This window comes from Mustela nivalis, assembly GCF_964662115.1.
Source record: "Mustela nivalis genome assembly, chromosome: 11".
In the NCBI taxonomy this organism is placed as follows: Eukaryota; Metazoa; Chordata; class Mammalia; order Carnivora; family Mustelidae; genus Mustela; species Mustela nivalis.
The window spans coordinates 85,897,904-85,919,760 of NC_139030.1; the positions used below are offsets into that span (position 1 = coordinate 85,897,904).

General features: G+C 44.2%; 1 protein-coding gene across 2 annotated transcripts in view; it reads right to left on the bottom strand.

The window, feature by feature from the left end:
- Nucleotides 1-21,857, bottom strand: part of CYP27A1 (cytochrome P450 family 27 subfamily A member 1) — a 35,020-nt gene that overhangs the window by 6,482 nt on the left and 6,681 nt on the right. The window lies entirely within an intron of this gene.

Here is a 21,857-nt window from a genome sequence, read left to right on the forward strand (position 1 = left end):
AGGTACAGATATTTGGGGTCTGAGGTTTTAGAAAAATTGAACCCTTTAGTGAGGTACAGTGGAATGCCTAAGCATTTAAATAGAATGCAGCTTGCTGTCAATGAGATAAAGATAAATATCTCATATAATCAATAAGAAAAAAAACCCACAATAGAAACTCCAGGAAAAACAAGAAGCTGAATGAGAAAACCAAGATTCAAATAGGAAGTACACTATGTAGTATAAATTTTTAAATTTATTTTTATTTATTTTTAAGGAATTTATTTATTTATTTAGAGAAAGAGAGGGACAATACAAGTGGGAGGGGCCGATGGAGAGAGGGAGAGAGAGAGAATCTCAGGCAGACTCCATGCTGGGCTCAGAGCTCCATGAGGGGGCTCGATCCCAGCACCCCGAGATCATGACCTGAGCCAAAACCAAGGGTCAGATGCTTAACCAACTATGCCACCCAGGCACTCTGGTATGAATTGTTTTTATTTTTATTTCTTTTTTTAGTCTTTAAAAATTTTTAATGAGATTTTTATTATTTATTTATTTGACAGAGAGAGACACAGTGAGAGAGGAAACACAAGTAGGGGGAGTGAGAGAGGGAGAAGCAGGTTTCCTGCCAAGCAGAGAGCCCAAAGCAGGGCTAGATAACAGGACCCTGGAATCATGACCTAAGCTGAAGGCAGACGCTCAATGACTGAGCCACCCAGGTGCCCCATGAATTTTTTTTAAATAAAAAAATTTATTAGCTGTGTTAGGTAACATAATTTTCAAATATTTTATCTTAGAATTTCTAAAGCACTTGACAATTGCATGTATGAAATTGACAGGAGTATAATGTTTTTATAGTCGCTGAAAATGAGGGGGGAAATAAATATATTTTGGGTGTAGGGGGTAAAACTTAAGAAGAATCCACAAATACTGAGGCTAAACTTACTGGCAAAGTTACACTTACAGACTTAAAGAATATGAAACATAGAGTTTTCCCAGGTACTTCATCCTTCATAGTCTGTTACTGAAAAGATGTTAAGAGGATCAGAATCTCCCCAGTACAAAAAGTAGACCAAAGCATTTCTGTAGAAGATGTGTTAAAATTATAGAGAGGTGATCTTTCCTTCAAATTATAGAAGGAAACTTCGCCCAACTCGTGGTTCAGAAAAACAGCCATCTTCCTGGGTTCTACTATTGACGTTGAAAACCAGATTCTCCCAGGACCCATGTGACTCAATTGCCTTCAATATATTACTCAGTTACCCAGAATCCACCCTGAACTAACAGCTGATTCTGTCAGTTCCTAGGAGAACAATCTTGACAAACCCCCAACACCTTTTTAGTTTTGTTTCCTACTTCTACGTCCCAGTAATGCCTGCTGGTCTGGTTTGGAACAGATGACTGTCTGGAAACTACAGTGATTCTTGGAGAAAAACAGGCATATCCATACATTGCTGGTGGGAGTCTAAAATGACACAAATCTACATTGAAGACAATACACTAATATTTATAAACAAAGTATGGGATGTCTACATAACAGAATACTATGTCACCTTAAAAGAGGATGAGCAGCTCCTTGTGTAGTAATATGGAAAGATAGACTATAATGTGGGAAGACTGATAGATAACCAAAGCAGGCGGTTAAATTTAAAAGTATGGTATCTTCTGTCTAAGAAAGGTGGGCCAAATAAGAATACACAGCATTTACATTCGCTTTTAGAAAGAAACTAACGGAAGTGATTAGCTATGGGCTGGTGGAGGGGATGGTACTGGGAGGCAAGACAGCACGAAGTATATCTTGTCATATTGTTTTGGGTTTTGAACTACGAGAATGAATTCAAATTTTTTTTTAATCTAAAGGGAAAAAAAAGAAAGTGTTTTGTGAAATAATGAGTCACCTGCTGTTCATCAGGTAATTCCAGAAAGCAGGAAAGTCTTACTAAACCTCTCGATTCATGAATACACTCCTTAGATTTTTAAGCGGGCCCTAGCTTTGTTCGCTTGGTTTATTTCTCATAAAGGTTCCATTTTTTTAAGCAGTACTTTTATAGGGGCACCTGGATGGCCCAGTTGGTTAAGTTCCAACTCTTGATTTTGACTCAGGTCATAATCTCAGGGTTATGGGATCAAGGCCCATGCTGGGCTCTGCAATGGGTGTGGATCCCGCTTAGGATTCTTTCTCTTTTCTCCCTCTGCACTCTCACCCCTTCTCTGTCTCTAAAAAGTAAGTTGTAAGTCCTTATATGTCTGTTTTTCTGTACTGAATTCCTTAGGAGAATTATCCTAAATGTAAATTTTAATTCATTTCCAGTTGGTTTATTTAAGATACTAATGGCATAATAATAATGATAATCATAATAAATATTTCCATGGAGCTTAGCATAAACCAGACACTGTTCCAAGCACTTGACTTATTTTAGAAATTCAGTTCTGGGCGCCTGGGTGGCTCAGTCATTGAGCATCTGCCTTAGACTAAGGTAATGATCCCAGGATCCTGGGATCGAGCCCTGCATTGGGCTCCCTGCTCAGCGGGAAGCTTGCCTCTTCCTCTCCCTTTCCCCCTGCTTGTGTTCCCTCTATCTCTGTGTCTCTCTCTGTCAAATAAATAAATAAAATCTTAAAAAAAAAAAATTCCATCTTCACTACAACTGTAGGAGAGGGGTGTAACATTACCACAGGTTTTTTTTTTAAGATTTTTATTTATTTATTTGACAGAGAGAAATCACAAGTAGGCACAGAGGCAGGCAGAGAGAGAGAGGAAGGGAAGCAGGCACCCTGCTGAGCAGAGAGCCCAATGTGGGACTCGATCCCAGAATCCTGAGATCATGACCTAAACCGAAGGCAGAGGCCCAACCCACTGAGCCACCCAGGCGCCCCAACATTACCACAGTTTTGTAGATGAGGGAACTTAGGCCCAAGGAGGTTGGCCAAGGTCACATTACTGGGAAGTAGAAGAGTCAGAATTCAAACTCAGACCACTGAGATGGAGGTCATGCTCTCCACCACTTGAGAAAACTGACCCCTGAGGAAAGTGACTGTGACTTACTGACCAGAAACAAACTTAGAGCCTTTAAAAATAGGTACTATTTAAAACCAACATAACTACACAATAAATCAGGGGTCCTCACTGAACTACTGACATTTGGGGCTGAATGATTCTTGGTTGAGTTAAAATTGCCGTGTGTATTGTATGATGTTTAGCAGTATCCTTGGCCTTTACCCATGAGCATCTCTCTGCCCTCCAAGTTGTGACAATCAAAACATTTCCGGACATGGCCAAAATGTCCCCAGAGGGGCAAAATCATGCAGGTTGAGAACCTCCATAAAAACCCCCAACTTTTTATCATTGTTAATTGTTGGTTTGTTTATTTGTTGTTGTTTTGTAACCCCAACCTTTTATTTTTATTTTTAATTCTTAAAATTTAAAATTTTTAATTTCTAATTCTTTAATTTTAGAGGACTCTTTTTAAGAAACAAAACCTCATTTTGAAAAAAAAAAATACTTATCTGGAGTTCAGTTTCTTTTCCTTGTGGTAAGTTCAAATTCAATCACATGCAACAGTTGTATAAAAATGCACATAGTGGTTATCTCTGAGCCATGGTTTATAGATAGGTTGCTTCCTTCTTTATACTGTAATTTGTTTTTCAGATTTTAAACCATGATCTTGGAATGGAGGGGGTCATGTTTTAAAAGATAAGAGCTATAACCATTTCCTTGGGGACTGGCTTCTTCTCTGGAATCCAAAGCCTCCAGCACCTCTTCCTGGCTTTGAGTTTGCAGATTTCTGAGACATCTCCCCTTTCCACAGACTATGCTTTCTTCCCTCTTCCTTCGTATTCCTCTTCTCAGTTTACTCAGTGGAACTTAACTAGGATCTATTTCTGTAAGCACTTATTTTAGAAAGACACCAGGATACTTGCTCAAAGAGTGTGCGCTATCTGTGAACCTACCATTAGGCTGTAACCTGAGCCAGTTATAAAGCCCCAAGGTTCTCAGATAGATCCTGTCCAAGTGCCACTTTGCAGAACACAGTCCCCTAGGGATCATCTTCCAAGATGAATGGGAGGGGTAGTTTCCACCAAGTGAGATTCTGAAGGGGGAGAACGATGAATTCACTCAACATTCATTTACTGAGCTCATATCCTGTTCTCCTATACTGATCTCGGCACTGAGGATACAACTGTGAGCACAGCAGGCCATCTCCCCTTAGAGAGTTTACATCTTAGTGCATGAGCCACACACTGGAGTTGCTTATAAATTGCTCCCTAGTTACATCTTGTCTCCTCAACTAGATTGAAAATCTTCAAGGGTAGGAACCATGTCATACTTTGTTATTGCTTCCCGTACTGTCTGACATTATCACTAGACCCATTTTAGACACTTAATATTTAATAGTTGTCAGTGAATCAGGTGGAGAAAAGTTGCAGACAATGCAGGCTGCAGACAGAAACAAAGACAGACAGAAAGGAGGTGGGGAAGGAGATTCACAGGAAACTGATACCAGTGGCTCCAAAGGAGTGGTCACTAGCTGTAAAAGCCTGGAAGAGTAATTTGAAAGGAAATTAAGAAAATGATTCCCTTTACAATTGGGTCCATTCTGGACTGAACATTTATGTTCGGGGGAGTTTATATGGTGAAGACCTAGCTGAATTTAGAGATGGGGCCTCTAAGGAAGTAAGATTAAACAAGTAATTAAGATTAAATAAGAGTGAGTCCCTGATCCAATAGGATTAGAAGAGACAACATAAGAAGAGACATCAGAGAGCATTCTCTCTCTCTCTCTGCACGTAGACACCAAGAAAGGCCATGTGAGGACACAGGGAAAAGGTGGCTGTCTACAAGCCAGAAAGAGAGCTGTTACCAGAAACCAATGATGCTGGCACCCTGATCTCAGACTTCCAGCCTCCAGAACTGTGAGAAAATAAATTTATATTGTTTAAGACGCTCATGTTTTGGTGTCTTATTATTATCTGTCATATTTTGTTATAGCAGCCAGAGAAGACTAATACAGAGCATCCAAAAGAATAAAATATGTAGGAATAAATTTAGCCAAGGAGATGAAAACTTGTACACTGAAAACTACAAAACATTGCTGGAAGAAATTAAAGAACTAAATAAAATGGAAAGATAGCCCATGTTCATGGATAGGGAGACTTAATATTGTTAAGATGGCATACTTCCCAAAGTCTACAGATGCAATTCAATCTTCACCAAAATGCCAATGACCCTTTCTGTAGAAATGGAAAAATAAATCCTGGGTCACCTGAGTGGCTCAGTCGGTTAAGCATCTGCCTTCGGCTCAGGTCATGATCCCAGGGTCCTGGGATCCAGTCCCACATCTTGGTCAGCAGGGAGCCTGATTCTCCCTCAGCTTGCCTCTCCCTCTGCCTGCTGCTCCCCCCCCCCCCCAGTTGTGCTTTCTCTCTCTCTGGCAAATAAATAAATAAAATCTTAAAAAAAAAAAAAAATCAATCCTAAAATTCACATGGAACTGCAAAAGGCCCTGACTGGCCAATAAAATATTGAGAAAGAGAAAAAAAGTTGGAAGAGTTACACTTCCTAATTTTATCTTTCCAATTTTAGTATATGTGCTGCTGAAGCGAGCACTACACTTCCTAATTTTAAAACTTACTACAAAGCTACAATAATCAAAACAGTGTGGTAGTAGCACAAGAATATACATATACACCAATGGACAAGAACTGACAGTCCACATCTATGGTGAATGGATTTTTGTGAAGCTTGCCAAAACCATTCAGTAGAGAGAAAAAAAAGCTTCCTCAACAAATGATGCTGGAACAACTAGAAAACCCAGTCCTAAAAAATGAAGTGGGACTCCTATTTCACTTCCTATAAAGAAATTAACTTAAAATGGGTCAACAACCTAAATATAAGAGCTAAAATTATAAAAGTCTTAGAACAAAGCATAGAGGCAAATCTTCATGACCTTGGATCTGGCGACAGATTATTTAATTTGACACTAAAAGCATGAGCAATAAAAGAAAAAAAAAGATGAATAGGACTTCATAAAAATTTAAAATATTTGCACATCCACAGATATTATCAAGAATGTGAAAAGACAATAAACAGAATGGGAGGAAATATTTGCAGATCATATGATGGGCATTTGATATCCAGAATATACAAAGAAGTCTTTAAAGACAGTGACTTAAAAATGATCAAAGGACTTGACATTTCTCCAAAGAAGACATACAAAGGGCCAAAAAGCACATCAGCACCATTGGTCATTAAGGAAATACTAATCAATGCCACAATAAGATACCATTTCACACTCACTAGGATGGCCTTAATCCAAAAAAACCCAGAAAATAATGAGTTTTTGGTGAGGATATGGAGCAAGTAAAACCCTTGTACACTGGAATTGTAAAAATGGTGCAGATGCTATGGAAAATCATTTGGCAGGTCTCCAAAAACGTAAACATTGAATTACCATATGATCCAGCAATTCAACTGTTCAGTATATGCCCAAGAGAGATGAAAACATGCTACACAAAGACTTGGACACGAACGTTTATAGCGGCATTATTCGTAATAGTTGAAAGGTGGAAACAACCCGAATGTCATCAGTTGATGAGTGGATAAGCAAACTGTGGTCCACACATACAATGGAATACTATGTCACATAAAAAGGAATAAAGTAGGATACATGCCACAACTTGGGTGAATCTTAAAAACGTGTTAAATGGAAGAAGTTAGACACAATCGGCCATTTACTGTATGATCCTTTTTTTTTTTTTCAAGTAAGTGCCACACTGGCATGGAGCCCAGTGCAGGGCTTGAACTCAGGACCCTGTGATCAACCAAGACCTGAGCTGAGATCAAGAGTCAGTCACTTAACCAACAAAGCCATGCAGTTGCCCCTGTATGATCCTTTTTATATGACTTATCTGGATAAGCAAATCCATAGAGACAGAAAGGAGATTAATAATTATCAAGGGGGTAGTAGGAGAGAGGAATGAGGCGAGATGAACTGGGACGGGTGTTTTTCGGGGGAACTGAAAAAGTTTTGACATTAGGGCGAGGTAGTGGTTTCATAACATTGAGAATACACTAAATGCCACTTAATAGACACTCTCAGATGATTAATTGTATTATGTGAATGTCCCCTAAAACAAAACAAAACAAAAAGCCTAGAAGTTGGTGATATTTAAAACCTCCAAGGGCACCTGGATGGCTCAGCAGGTGAAGTCACTGCCTTGATTTCAGCTCGGGTCATGAACTCAAGCCCTAGGTCACCCAAAGCTTCCAGAGCCTCAGCAAGAACTTGTTATGAACAAAAAACCGCCCCTGATGGGGTGGCTCAGTTGTTAAGCGTCTGACTTCAGCTTGGCTCATGATCCCAGGGTCCTGGAATTGAGCCCCACATCGGGCTCCCTACTTGGTGCACAGCCTGCTTCTCCCTCGCTCACTCCCCCTGCTTGTGTTCCTTCTCTCTCTGTCTCTCTGTCAAATAAATTTAAAAAAAAAAAAATTTTTTTTTAAAAGAGTAGCCCCTCAGAAAAGAGAGAACAGAAAAGAGGCTAAGGAATGTTCGCTTGAGTTGGTTCTTCTTTGGGTCCAAGGTTTTCTCTCTTGTAGATCAAGGAGGAAAGAGAACCAGACCAACCTTTTCCTTTCTGCTGTCAGCTCCTAACCCAGAACAAAGGATTAAGCTTTGATGGGTATTTGTGGGTTGGTTTGTTCCAGAAAGAACACAGCAGCAGAGTCTCTGAGAGGGCCCTTTGTTGTGCAAAACCCCTGTGTTTGCAACTTTCCTAAGTGATAATTTGGCAGGCCATACATATCAAACCTCTGAACAAAATCTTTTGCACAACCATTCCATTTTAGGGCTTTATTCTGTGGAATGAAATCAGGACAGGCATGATATTTAGTGATAGGTATATTTGTGAAAGCTTTACACATTAAAAAAAAATCTAAATATATAACGGTAAGGTTCGGCAAATTCTGGTGAAGCCATACAACAGAACACTATTTAGCCATTAAAAATTATTGTAGAAGTGTTTGTTGATATAGAAAGGTATGCATATTTATTTATTTTTAGATTAAACAAAAAAACTTATTTAAGACAGCATGAGCATGGAAAAGGAGCAGAGGGAGAGAGAGAAGTAGACCCTTCACTGAGCTGGAAGCCCGACCACACGGGGCTCGATCCCAAGACCCTGAGATCATTACCTGAGCCGAAGGCAGTCGCTTAACCAACTGAGCCACCCAGGAGCCCCCATATTTATTTCTAATAAAGGACAGGTTGCAAAAAACAACATATGGTAAGCCTTCATTTTATATATATACATATGTTGTTTTATATATATACATATATAAAATGAAGGCTTATCATATGTTGTTTATATATGTGTATATATATATATATATGGGCACCTGGGTGGCTCAGTGGGTTAAGCCTCTGCCTTCCGCTCAGGTCATGATCTCAGGGTCCTGGGATGAGCCCCACATCAGGCTCTCTGCTCAGCAGGAAGCCTGCTTCCCCTTCTCTCTCTGCCTGCCTCTCTGTCTACTTGTGATCTCTCTCTGTCAAATAAATAAGTAAAATCTTTAATATATATATATATATATATATATATATATATATATATATATATATTTGATGACACGTCGGGGAAGGTGTGGAAATCTATTCACCAAGTATAAGCAAACGGGGTAATGCTTACTTATCACTAAGATCAGGTGTGTATTTATGTGTTCATTTCACAAATGTTTATCCAGCACCTACGTGTGCAAGGCACTGTGACCTGTGCAGGGTTTGGGGATCATGGACGCTTTGGATTTTCTTCTTTCTGTGTCTTTATATCTTCTGATTTCTCTACAATAAACACATATATATATATGTGCAGAATATTGTTGAGTAGCCTACAAATTACATCAGCCACATCGAAATGACATTTTCTCCTACAGGTGGTATGCACTCATAAATAATTAGCACACAACTCGCATTCATGTGATTTTTTCTCCCCAAAAACAAGAGTAATTTTTACAGCAAAAAGTGCCTGTTGCTGTCATGTGTTTTTCCCTCATTCACAGCTGGCAAGATCGGTGCCGGGATCAGGGACCGCCTGGTGAGAGGCTTTGTTCCAGTTCCAGCCCCAACACTAACAGGCTTTGTCAATTTGTTGGATGACAGCTTCACTGTGGCACCCTCCTGACCTTGTGTGTACCCATACACACAAAGGCTAGAAGTCAGCCTTCTCTGGGTCTTCGGGGCTGAACAAGCTGTGACCCTCCCGGGACACCGGAGGACAGGAGGCCAACCAGGAGCCACCATGAGGCCACCCAGCACCTGCTCCCCCATGTCCCCTGGAAGGCTGTCAGGAGACGGACAGCTTCTTCTCTGGGCTCTGCTGAGCGGTGTGTTTTCTGCCCCGCCCCCCTCAGGAATGAGCCACAGAGTATACACCCCCCAAGCTGCAATGGAGAAAGGGGCCCCCCCACCATGGGGTACGCTGCAATTCACACTCCATCATCCATCCCTTTTGTTTCTGGGCCATCCTTTTGCGTGCGTGGGATGACGACGTTGGGGAGCTGCCACCTTTGGCTTATTCTTTTCACTCCTACTGTAAGTAATGAACTGTCGAAATCTTTACCGGAAAAATTGGTTACGTCTTGGCCTTGCCTAGTCTAATGTGTGAACTGGACACAGCTGGTGCCCAACATAGGACTGGTAAAATTACAATACCCTTTTAGAGAATAGGGACCACAAGGTCAGGTATGGAGATAAAGCAAAACCCAAGATCTAGGAACATAAGTGCATTTGGGGGGCGGGCGGGGAAGTGTCCTCCCACTGGCGGATGGCATGGGCCAGAACAGGAGAGAGAAGGCAGAGCAGCATGGGTCTTCCCACCACCCTCTCCATCCTGTAAATAAAAGGCCACTGAAAAGGTGCTGTGGTGGCTCAGTCAGCTGACTTTGCGGCTCAGGTCATGATCTCACAGGTCATGAGATGGAGCCCCAGGGCAGGGTCCAGGCTCAACAGGGAGTTTGTTTGAGTTCTCTACCTCTGTCTCCCTTCGCACCCCCCTCCCACTCGTTCTCGCTCATTCTCGGGCTCTCGCAAATAAATAAATAAATAGGCCACTGAAAATTGAAATTAACTCCAAAGCTGTCCTTCCGTTGGAGCTGTCCCCCTGCACTGCTCCTTTTCCCCTGACCTTCCAGCCCCTGCCCACTTCCTGAAGCACCTGAGTTAAACCCTTTGGTCTGAATCTCTGTAAAAAGCGACTGATTCGGCAGGGCAGGGTGGGGGGGGACTGAGTGGCTCAGTGGGTTAAGCCTCTGCCTTCGACTCAGATCATGATCCCAGAGTCCTGGGAGCCCCACGTTGGGCTCTCTGCTCAGCAGGGAGCCTGCTCCCCACACCCACCCCCCCTCCCCGCCTCTCTGCCTACTTGTGATCTCTGTCAAATAAATAAATAAATAATCTTTAAAAAAAAAAAAAAAAGCGACTGATGGTTTGGAACACAAATGGCAGCCAAACAAGAACAAAAGGGAAAGTGATTCCGGGAGAGGTCCATGAGTCGACTCCTCCTACAAACTGTTGTAAAATGAGCGGCCGGTATTGAGACGTCTCCCTGACAGTGTTCCTCAAGTGTCAGGAACATTCCCCTGATGTCTCAACTTCTCATTGTATAACCAAGCTTGCTTGGTTGGCAAGCTGTAGGTCTCAGAAGGAATGACCGGTAAGATTCAGAGTCCATTTGCCAAGTACTTTTGGAAACAATGTTGGTAAGGTAGCATGGAATCTCTCTGGCAGCCAGAGAAAAACGGCCGTCTTTTGCCAACTAAAAAGCAGTATATTCCTGATAGAAAAAGAAAAGTTGCACCTGCACGACGCCTAGGTGGCTCAGTTGGTTAAGCATCTGCCTTAGGCTCAGGCCAGGAACCTGGATCCTTGCTCATCAGGGAGCCTGCTTCTCTTTTTCCCTCCGCCTGCCACTCCCCCTGCTTGTGCTTTCTCTCTCTCTGTGTGTGTCAAATAAATAAATAAAAATCTTTAAAAAAAAAAGTTGCCCCTGTAAAAAAGAACCACATAGCACCGGTCGGGGGTGGGGGCGTGTCAGCCCATTGCTTCTGACAGGTTGACTTACGTGGGGTTTTTAAACCCTCCTCGTCAAAGCTGATGAGGTCACGGCATCCTTTTAGGAGAAAGGCAGTGAGAACCCACAGGCCAGCTAGCAAAGTCTGTAAGAGGATCCTGGTAGACAGCCACAGACCCAGTGGACTTGTTTAGTGACAAGGTGACAAGGGTCTTTGACCATGGTCCCTGAGAGCCCTGGTGAGTTGTGCTGGTTTTTAGAGCAAAAGGGGAAAGGGCCTCAAAAAATGGTTAAAAAGCACTCCACAGTTGTTCCTTACTCTTCTGGATCACCAAGGAAAGCAACACTGTTTCCGTGGGACAGCTGGCTGTGGCTACAGGTAAAATGTGCCTTGTTATCAAGGGCACTCAGTTGCTCAGAGATACACTGAAGTCCCCTCTTACAATGAACAGGAAAGGAAAAGATTTGGGCAAAAGCCTAATGAGACCCTGAAGTCTGGTCACTTCAGACAGCAGATGAGAAAACCACACCAGCGACACGTGGGTGGCTCAGTCCGTTAAGCGTCTGCTTTTGGCTCAGGTCTAATCATGATCCTAGGATCCTGGAATATAGTCCCACATCGGGCTCCTTGCTCAGCAGGGAGACTGCTTCTCCCTCTACCTGCTGCTCCTACTGCTTGTCCTCTCTCTCTCAATCTCTCTGACAAATAAATAAAATCTTAAAAAAAAAAAAAAAAGAAAAGAAAACCACACCAGTTCCACCAGATGAGAAGGAATGGAAATCAACATGTCACTTAATGATGGACCCCATGATCCTTAGACACTCCAGCCACGAGCACAAATGCCTCAGCTGTTGAGGGAAAGACAGATGAAGACGGATCATGGCTTGTTGCACTGGGTCCTTCCATCCGTAACGAAACCACCATCTGATAAGCACCCAGGGATGACAAGGGAGGAAGCCATAACTTCCCGGAGGGACGTTGTAACCACAGCTGGATTTATAGTGGAAAACATGAGTGCCCAGATGATCAGAGCTAGTCACTTATGCTGAGATCCAACTGTTTGTTCAATGGGCACCATCGGGCTTTAGGGGACAGTTAAATCTGCTCCTGCACCCCAAACACAGATGCTGGGAAACTATTCGTCTCTGGGCAACCAACTTCCCAGAATGGAAGCCTAGATTGAGAGTAAGGTCAATGCCCCTCAGGCTAAGCAGGGAGAGGGGCGTGTTGTGAATTGAAATGTGCCCTCCCTGCAAATTCATATGTTGAAGTCCCAACACCCAGTACCTCAGAATGTGACCTTATTTTAAAATAGAATAAAGAAGTAATCCAGCGAATAGTAGGGTGGGCCCAATCGAATATAAGTGATGTTCTAAGAAAAGGATATTTGGATGCAGACGCACATGCATACAGGGAGACCGGCAAGCGAATGTGAAGACAGGCATTCTACCAGGCAAGAGAAAAGATCTGGAAAAGCTCCTCCCTGCACAGCCCTCAGAAGGAACCTAACCTGCCAATACCTTGGTTCGGGGCTTCTGGCCTCCAGAAACCAAGAGACAGTACATCTCTGTTAAGCTGCTCGGCTTGTTGTCCTTTGTTATGGTGACCCTCGCACAATGAACACATGGGGACAACATAGGAATACAGGAATCCGGGATGTAGGACCATCTGGACCATCTGACCTACGTCGCCAAACTGGAGACTGACAGTTTGCCCAGGAAGGAAATTCTCTCTCACTACCAGAACTGAAAGACCCCGGTTGTAGGAGGGGAGAATCGCCAGTCACCATCGGCACTGACTGTGGACCAACAGAAGGAGGGTCAAGAGGACCAAGGCACCTTTGCTGAGGTCTGTGTGGTTTGGAGCGGTGCAGACTGGGGCCTCCACTCTGCCCCTCTTCCCAGACCTTAGGCCCTTCAAGAACAAACACAACTAGGGCAGAGGCCCAAGTCCCTCCTTCCCTGAGGAGGACCAGGGTCCTTATGCACTCACTGGCTAAAATGTGTTCGGGACTTGATGGCAACCAAGGTTGTCAGAATTTTTCAGTTTTTGGCCTCTGGGCACAAGTCATTAGGATGCTGAGAAATACCCAAGGGCATGGCTGAAAAATTACTTCAGCTGGATTTGGAAGTGACTCTGATGGGACGACGGACTGATGTAATTTTGTGGGTATGTTAATCAGACCTCTTTAGAGAAACAAAACCACAGGGGTATATGTATATCTAGAGGGAGATTTATTTTAAGGAATTGGCTCATGCAGTTGTGGGGGGGTAGCAAGTCTCAAATTTATAGGGCAGGCCAGAAGGCTGGAGATTCCAGCAGCAGCTGATGTTGTAGTCTTGAGTCTGAAGACAGCCTGGAGGCAGATCTCCTTCTTCTAGGGGCATTAAGTCTTTTCACTTAAGGCCATCCACCGATTTGATGAGGCCCACCAACCCACATTAGAGAGGGTAACTGCTCTACTCAAGGGGTACTGATTTAAATGGTAATCACCTTCATGGAAATACCTAGACTAGACTCCCCAAATATCATAACCTAGCCAAGATGACACAGAAAATCAACAATCATCATGGGTGAGCCTTTTTTGAGCCAATATACACTCGGGGGGTTGTAATGGATACTACTGAATATGTCATGGGAATAGATGTGTTCAGGACATTTAACACTTCTCTGCACTGTAATGGATGTTCCCAATGGGGAAGCACAGTGTTAGTGTGCTTCCCCACACTAACACACACTAGTGTGTGTTAGTGGGTTGAGTGGACCCAGTGGACTCAGCTCAGTCATGTGTTATCAATAAAGTAGTACAGGATTCCAGGGAAAGGGAAGGGGTAGAAGGAAAGATCACTGTCTCGATCAAAGAACTGGTAAAGACAATCATGATGCTTAAGAAAACAATCTGGGGGTGCCTAGCTGGCTCAGTGGGAAAAGCCTGTGACGCTTGATCTCAGGGTCATGAGTTTGAGCCCTGCATTGGATGTAGAGGTCATTAAAATGAATGAATGAATGAATGAATGAATGAACTGATTTTTTTTAACACAAGATAATGCAACAGTACAGACTACCATTCTACTTGGGTCAATCCTCACGCACCATTCAAGTCACACAGGTCAGTGACTACTGAGTTCTGCAGCAAAATGATGTGGCCACGGGAAGCTGGTTCTCTAGGGTTTGGAACCTGGCCCTTGCCTGACATTAGCTCCAAGAATACCCCACATGAGAGACTGTCACTGGCTTGTTGCCAAGAGCTAGTGCACATGGAGTTCCACACAGCAAAGTGTGGCTCGATCTGGTGTCCCTCTCATGAGATGGGTCGGAAATGAGAACCCCAACGAGGTGGGCATGGCCTAACAAGCATCCCCTAATAGATGGATGGCAGCATTTCCTCTGGGGAAGTCATCTACCAGCCATTCAGTGGTCAGTTGTCCTCCAGATGTGTTGATTCACTTGCAGGGTCTAGGCCAGCCCCTAAGACTTCCTGGGGGCCTCACCACACTGAGATCCTTGACAAAGACTGAGCATGGTTCACGGACAGATGAGCTAAGTTGAGAGCTATGGGGGATACTGGGCTGTTGCTGCTATGTGGTCCCAAAGAAAACTGCTTACAACCATCCGTGGAAAAGAGAACCCTCACTGTTCAACATGCAGAGCTGTGAGCTGTGCTACTTATTCTGGAAAAGCCTTCCCCAAATGCACCTTGCTACATTTTCCCTTGATTCCTGACAGTGCGCGCTGATGCTTAGCAGCGGAATGCCTGAATGAACACATCTCAGGCTCTCTGGGAAGAAACAATATGGCGGAAGATCACACAAGACCCATAGCCTCTGTCCGAGACCCAAGTGGATGCCCGTGGCTGAAGGTTTCCTTGGATGGACATTGGTGGAATCAGCAAACAGAGGGGACCTGTGATGCCCCTGAAGGGACCCTATAGACACCTGGGTACACCATTGCACCAGGGCACAGTAATCCATCTACCATTCAAGACTGGGCCCCCAAACAAGGCCTAGTGACTCTGGCATGCAAAGCCAAAGAAGCCTGAAAAATATGTCTGGACCACCCGCTAGACAATCCAGTGGTAAAGGAAATGTGGGGGCACAGAGCGAGGGGTACCAGTGCTGGCCCGGCCTGGCACACAGCCTGTACAGATCCCCTTCCATCCTCTCCAGAGGCCTGGATAAGCTGTGGGGGACCCCAGCCATATAAGTAACTCTTCTCATTCTACCATTTTTCTTCCCACACCCGCCTCTTAGAAAACCAAGCCTATTGGAATATGGACACAGCAAGGAGAGTCGGGGTGAACAACTCTAACCTGGTGCTTCCCTTGCCTTCAGCTATGTTTGCCACTCTTGGGCATTAACAGATGTTGCCGATAACGGTTATGACTATGAGGTGACAACTCCTCAGGGTCCTGCTGTCAGGGTTCAGGAAGGTTCTAGAATGGTAGTTGGTAAATAAGGGAGAAATTTGGGATGAGCTCCTATCAGTAGAACTGGACTGATTATCTGGTGGGGTGGTCCCAGCCCCGAGAATTCTCTCTCATATCTGGATATGTAAAGGTCAGCGGAGAATCGCGGAGCAGCCCCGTACACATCCACACCCTTGATGACTTGAGCCATAGCTTAGGAGTTTTGGCAGAACACTCTGCCATCTTCCTGGAATATGAGAGAATGTCCCATAAGGAGCCGCTATAAGGGATCTCCCATTCACCTTCCTAATCTCCCTTGGGAGGTTGTCATGAAACAGTTTCTCTTCACCTCCTAGGTTCTGATGAAGTGCTGGCTTTTGGTTACCACCACCCCGACAAGAGTCACAGAGTAGAAATGCCTCTGGCTGCCGTCTAGAAGGAACGCGTCAGCCACGGGGTACCCTGTAACTCACATTCCTCTCATCTGGTGGGCAAGTTTCAGTGTCGTCCTTTTGAATGTGTGGGACAGGCTTCACGGGGAACTGGCACCTTTGCCTCTTTTTCCTTTCACTACGTAAGCCGTCATATGTCCAAACCTGAAAGTGGCTTGTCCTATCTTTATTGATTAAATCAGTCGGGACTTAGCTTTGCCTTTTCTTCTTGACATTTCATCAGTTAAATAAGAGAACTATACTATTAGTTGATCCCCAAGGTACACTGTGGCTAGCCATATGTTAAGGTCAATAACTCAAGGCAGGTCATAATGGCCACTGCGCACATTTTAGGCATGGTGCCTAGGATGCACTAATCTGCCTCTAGGCAGGGGATGGTTACCTGGGGTGTGCAAACAGGCTGGGGGTGGGGAGGGAAAGTTGAAATTCTATGTAATATGTTGCATACAGACTCATTTTTTGCTGTTGTAAAGGGCCATAGCTTTCAGATTTTTAATCCTTTTTTTTAAAAGATTTTATTTATTTATCAGAGAGAGAGGGGGGTAGAGAGCGAGCACAGGCAGACAGAATGGCAGGCAGAGGCAGAGGGAGAAGCAGGCTCCCCGCTGAGCAAGGAGCCCGATGTGGGACTCGATCCCAGGACGCTGGGATCATGACCTGAGCCGAAGGCAGCTGCTTAACCAACTGAGCCATCCAGGCGTCCCCAGATTTTTAATCTTGTTAGGTCGGGGACCCAAATAGAATTAGGAAACTCAGCTTTGGGTTGGGATAGAGATTTGCTCCTTAGCAGGATTCTGGTCAGGTTCTTCCCAGCCCTCTTCTCCGCTAGGCCTCAGCTGTGGCCAAGAAAGGCTCGAGCACACCAACATGCTTTCTAACAGCTCGGAGTAGCATCCCTAGGATGACCTTCATCCCTCCGAGAAAGGCCTGCCTAAGAAAACCCAAGGCTGCCAAAAGAATTTCCTGTTTGTTCCAGCCGACACCCAAAAATAAGGTCCCTGTGTCCAGTCCCTGAGGACACGTAGACCTCTAACTCTGATAAGCCCCGGCTAACAAACCAGATGAGTCTCACATGGACCCAACACCTATTTCCTGCTTTTTGTGATTTTTCATTTCCCTGACTCTGCTCAGGCCGGCACTGTCACGCTCCCCCCTCCCTCCCTCTCCTCTTAAAATGCCCCGTCATACCCCCCACCGCCTCACAAAGCAGAGGGAATTTATCTCTTTCCCCTCCTGTCACGCATTACTGAGGAAAATCTGTTTTCACCACTTTCACGAATGTCTCCTGTGCTTCTCTTTGACAGTTATGTGTACCTTGAAAACTCAAAAAATAATACCAACCCCCAAAGTGGAAACCCCATGAACCTCCATTAACAGACAGGTAAAAGACTACATTGGGGCATAGCCTGGGAGGGAATATTACTCAGCCATAAAAAGGAACAAAGGACTGATAGAGGCCCCAGCGAGGATGAATCTGGAAAACAGCTTGCTATGTGAAAGGCACCTTTCACAATCCACCACATAGCCAGTGAGCCCGTTTATATGAAATACCCAGAATAGGCAAATCCACAGAGAGGGAAAACGGATGAGTGGTTGCCAGGGACTGATGAGGGAATGGAGCCCGGGTGATGCTAGAAAGCCCCGGGTTTCTTTCCAGGGCAATGAAAATATTCTAAAATTAATGTGGTGATGGTCACATAAGTCTGGGAATCTCCGAAAAGCCTTGTAACCGTTCAGTGGCATAGATGATAGGGCACGTGATTCTACCTCCATAAAGCTGTCACAAGAGGAAAAAAAAATAACATTAAAATTATCTAAAATCTCCGCTAGGAAAAACTGATACCACATGGCAATGTTCTGTTTTCCTACTTAAGGGCCTGTTCCGTGTACTGACTAGTGGACTCCTCAGGGAGGCTCTCGGTACAGCAAAACAAAACAAAACAAAACAAAACACATGAAAACAGCAAGGAAATAGCTTTTCCTTTACAAAAGTAAACTCACAGACTCCACGTACTATTTTGCGGGTAGCAGCAAGCTTGCCCCTAAAAGTTGGCAGCCATCAGCTGGATAGACAGAAGGAGAGAGGGAACAGTCAGCACGAGCCACTCTGCTTCCACTGACAGGTGTGGCCGAAAGAAGGCCCACTCTGGGTCAGAGGTGAAGAGGAGCCCCACTGGGATAGTCCTGTCTCAGGACTGTCAAAGTGTCGTCAGGAATTTAGCCCCAACCCCCTCCCACAAGTGGAATTCACATTTCCAGGAGACAGAAGGTGCTAAATAATTAACAGCATTCCCGGGTCCTCCTTGCTCTCAACCTGGCCTTGAATGGTCTCCGAGATCAGACCAAGCCAGTGGCTCCAAGTGGACTTAGGATGAGCAGGACTGCTTGTATTTTTTATTATGAATATTTACTGGATATTTTACTGGATAGTTCAAGAAAATACCATTATAAATACATACGCACCCACCCACCAAAATTAAGAACCGTTATTATGTGTCATATTTGTTTCAAACCTTTTTTTTTTTTAAGATTTTATTTATTTATTTGACAGACAGAGATCACAAGTAGGCAGAGAAGTAGGCAGAGAGAGAGGGGGAAGCAGGCTCCCCGCTGAGCAGAGAGCCGGATGTGGGGCTCTCCCAGGACCCTGAGATCATGACCTGAGCTGAAGGCAGAGGCTTAACCCACTGACCCACCCAGGCGCCCCCTCAAATCTTTTTAAAAAACAAAAACATCAAAAAAAAAAAAAAAGAGAAGAAAACATTTCCAAGTCTCCTTCTTATCATTCCCTTTGTCCTCCCTTCCCAGAACAACCACTATTTTGAATTTGAAATGTATTCTTTTCATCAATGTTTAAATAATTTTACTACATATATATGTGTTCAGCGACAGCCTATGGTACTTTTGTGCGGTTTTTAATTTACAGAAATAGTATTCTATTGTACCTATCATTCTAGTCAACCTTGTTTTGAGTTATATATGGGTACATTAAAAGCTTATGCATTTGTTATGACTGTCCTATATTGTTCCATTGTAGGACTATATCACAATTTCTTTATCCTGCTCATGGGCATTTAACATGGTTCTGATTTTTTTTTTTACTTTACAAATAAGTTTGCAAAAAAAAAAATGTGATGCACGTGTGTATCCATTACTTCAATAATCATAAAAATGTCTGTTTTTATGCAAGAAGACAGAAGTGTTGTTAAGTTACAAAGACACGCACCGTAGGCCAGTAAGAATTTCCCTGGGACTGTCCTGTTGATTTTGGCCGTTCTAACTGGTGTAAGGTGGTATCTCAATGTCGTTTTGATCTGAATTTCCCTGACGGCTAGTGATGATGAATTGGGGGAAATCGGAGAAGGAGACGAACCATGAGAGACTGTGGACTCCGAGAAACTGAGGATTTTGGATGGGAGGGGAATGGGGGATTGGGTGAGCCTGGTGGCGGGTATTAAGGAGGGCATGTACTGCATGGAGTACTGGGTATGGTGCATAAACAATGAATCTTGGAACACGGAAAAAAATAAAATTAAGATGTTAAAAAAAAAGAAAAATATACATTAAAAAAAGAGAATTTCCCTGGGACTTAGCACTCTAGACAAACAACGGGCTGAGGGGAGTGGGTGATTCAAGACAAGGCACCTGGGGCGCCCTCTGAGGGGCTGTGGGATGGAGACAGAAGCACCGCTCAACTACCCCCCCTCCAAACCTGTAGCCTTCACCCACCCCAAAGCAAATCCACGGTGTGCTGAGCTGAGCGCACTTTGCCTACACGTGGTCATGGGTGGAACCGTGAGAGCGCCCCAAGAACAAGGAATGTGCCATCAGCAGCGGACGCAGAAGTGGAAAGAGGGTGTAGCACAAAGGTGGAAATCGAAAAGACCCAGCGCCAAACAAGGGTGCCAGGGGAAGGGCTATCAGAGGACCTCAAAATACTATGTTACACTAGGAAGCACGCAGTCAGCCATGCGCTTATCTCCTGCTTTCTGTTCTTCGGCTGTTGTTGTTGTTGTTGTTTTTAAAGATTTTTTTTTATTTATTTGACATAGATCCCAAGTAGACAGAGAGAGAGAGAGAGAGAGAGAGAGAGAGGAGGAAGCAGGCTCCCTGCTAAGCAGAGAGCCTGATGCGGGGCTCAATCCCAGGACCCTGGGATCATGACCTGAGCTGAAGGCAGAGGCTTTAACCCACTGAGCCACCCAGGCGCCCAGGGATGTTGTTGTTTTTATGGTAATAGGTCCTCTCAGAAAACCTGGTGGAGGTCCAGAGCAGTCCTGCAATAAAAGATAAGACCTCATCCTAACTCCCCTCTCCAATGCCAAGACCCCCACACAGAGGCAACCATTCATTACCAAGTTCTTGCGTGTCCTCCTAGAAAGACTTTAGGCACCTACTAAACATATACATGCATATATTTAGTTTTGTGCCTTACTTTCTTCCCACCTCTTAGCAGACAATTCATATTAATATACAGAGCTAAGGTATGTTTTAATGGTTGCATAAAATTCCATCATATGAAGATACTATAATTAATTAGTCCCTTACCAGGACACGTACATCATTCTACGCTCTCCCAATCGGAAATATGGCTACCTTGACTATTCGGTATTCTTTTGACCACAGAACTTTATCTGTAAGATAAAAATTCTAACAGCCATTGCTAAGTTGGTATGATTCACACCTTCGACCTTAATACCTGGTTTCGAATTTCCCATCCCTGTGGCTTAAAAGTCATCCACCCAGTTTGGCCATAGTCTCAAGGACAACCTCTCATGTCTGCCAGATCCATCTAGAGCCAACTAAAGGTAACTAGAGGATAATCTCTGAAAGGCTGGATGGTAACAGGAGTCCTGGAGCAGAAAATCCATCTAATCAATGGTATTAGCCAAACCGAAGAAAGAATGTGTTAACAGAATGAGAGTGGCCATTACAGAACCCAGAAGAGGGAAGCCAAGCAGCAAGAATTTGGCAGCTTTCATCTCTCAAGAGATACTTAATCTAACGGACAGGCACCAGAGAGGCCCATTCAACCAGGTTTCTCCAAAGCCAAGATGAAATTTCCTTTCGTGCAGTTCTGCTCCTTTCATTCTGGGGCCTCTGGACACCAAGCACCACTAATGTAATGACTATTTTCTCTCCCTAGGTACTTGGATCCTGGAAGAGGATGTGGTGGATTAAAGATGGCCACGGATTCGTTGGCACCCTTCCCATCGAGAGGTGAGGTCTATGTCTTCTCCTCTGGAATCTGGGGGGGCTCTGTAACTGCTTCAATGGGTAGAATACAGTCAGAATGACACTGTGCTGGTTTTCAGGCCCAGGTCTTAAGAAACTGGCACGTCCACCTTCCAGCTCTTGGAAACTCACTTTGGGGGAAGCCAGTACCTTGCAAGAACTCTGACTATCCGGAGACCACCATGATGTGCGGAAGCCCAGGCTAGCCACATGGAGAGAGAGAGAGAGAGAGAAACTCTGCTGATGTGGCCAAATTAGCCCAGGCACCGAACATGCAACTGAAGGAACTATCTTGGAAATTCCAGGCCCAGGAGTCATGACATGGGGAAAAACTGAAGAAGCCAGCCAAAAGCCAGGCGCAAGGCCCAGAAATACGACCCCGCTCGAGCCATCCCAGCCATCGCCAGCCATTCAAAGGGAAGCCCCACTACGCTGTGAAGCTGAGTTAAGTTCGTTCTGATGCGCACTGCTCAAATTCCTGACCCACAGAATCAGGAATGTAACAAAACGTTGGTTTAGGCCATTATGTTGTTACACAGCAATAGATAACTGGGATACAGAGTTTCTATGTGATTCAGTATATTAGGATCCCCCAGAGGATTGGCGTCCTTAGTAAATAAATACACGGCCACCCCTATCCACAATTTGTTTCTGTGGGTTTGGCCAACGTCGGTCAGTCCCTAATAGTCTGCCTGTGCTGAATTTGCCGATTTAGTTT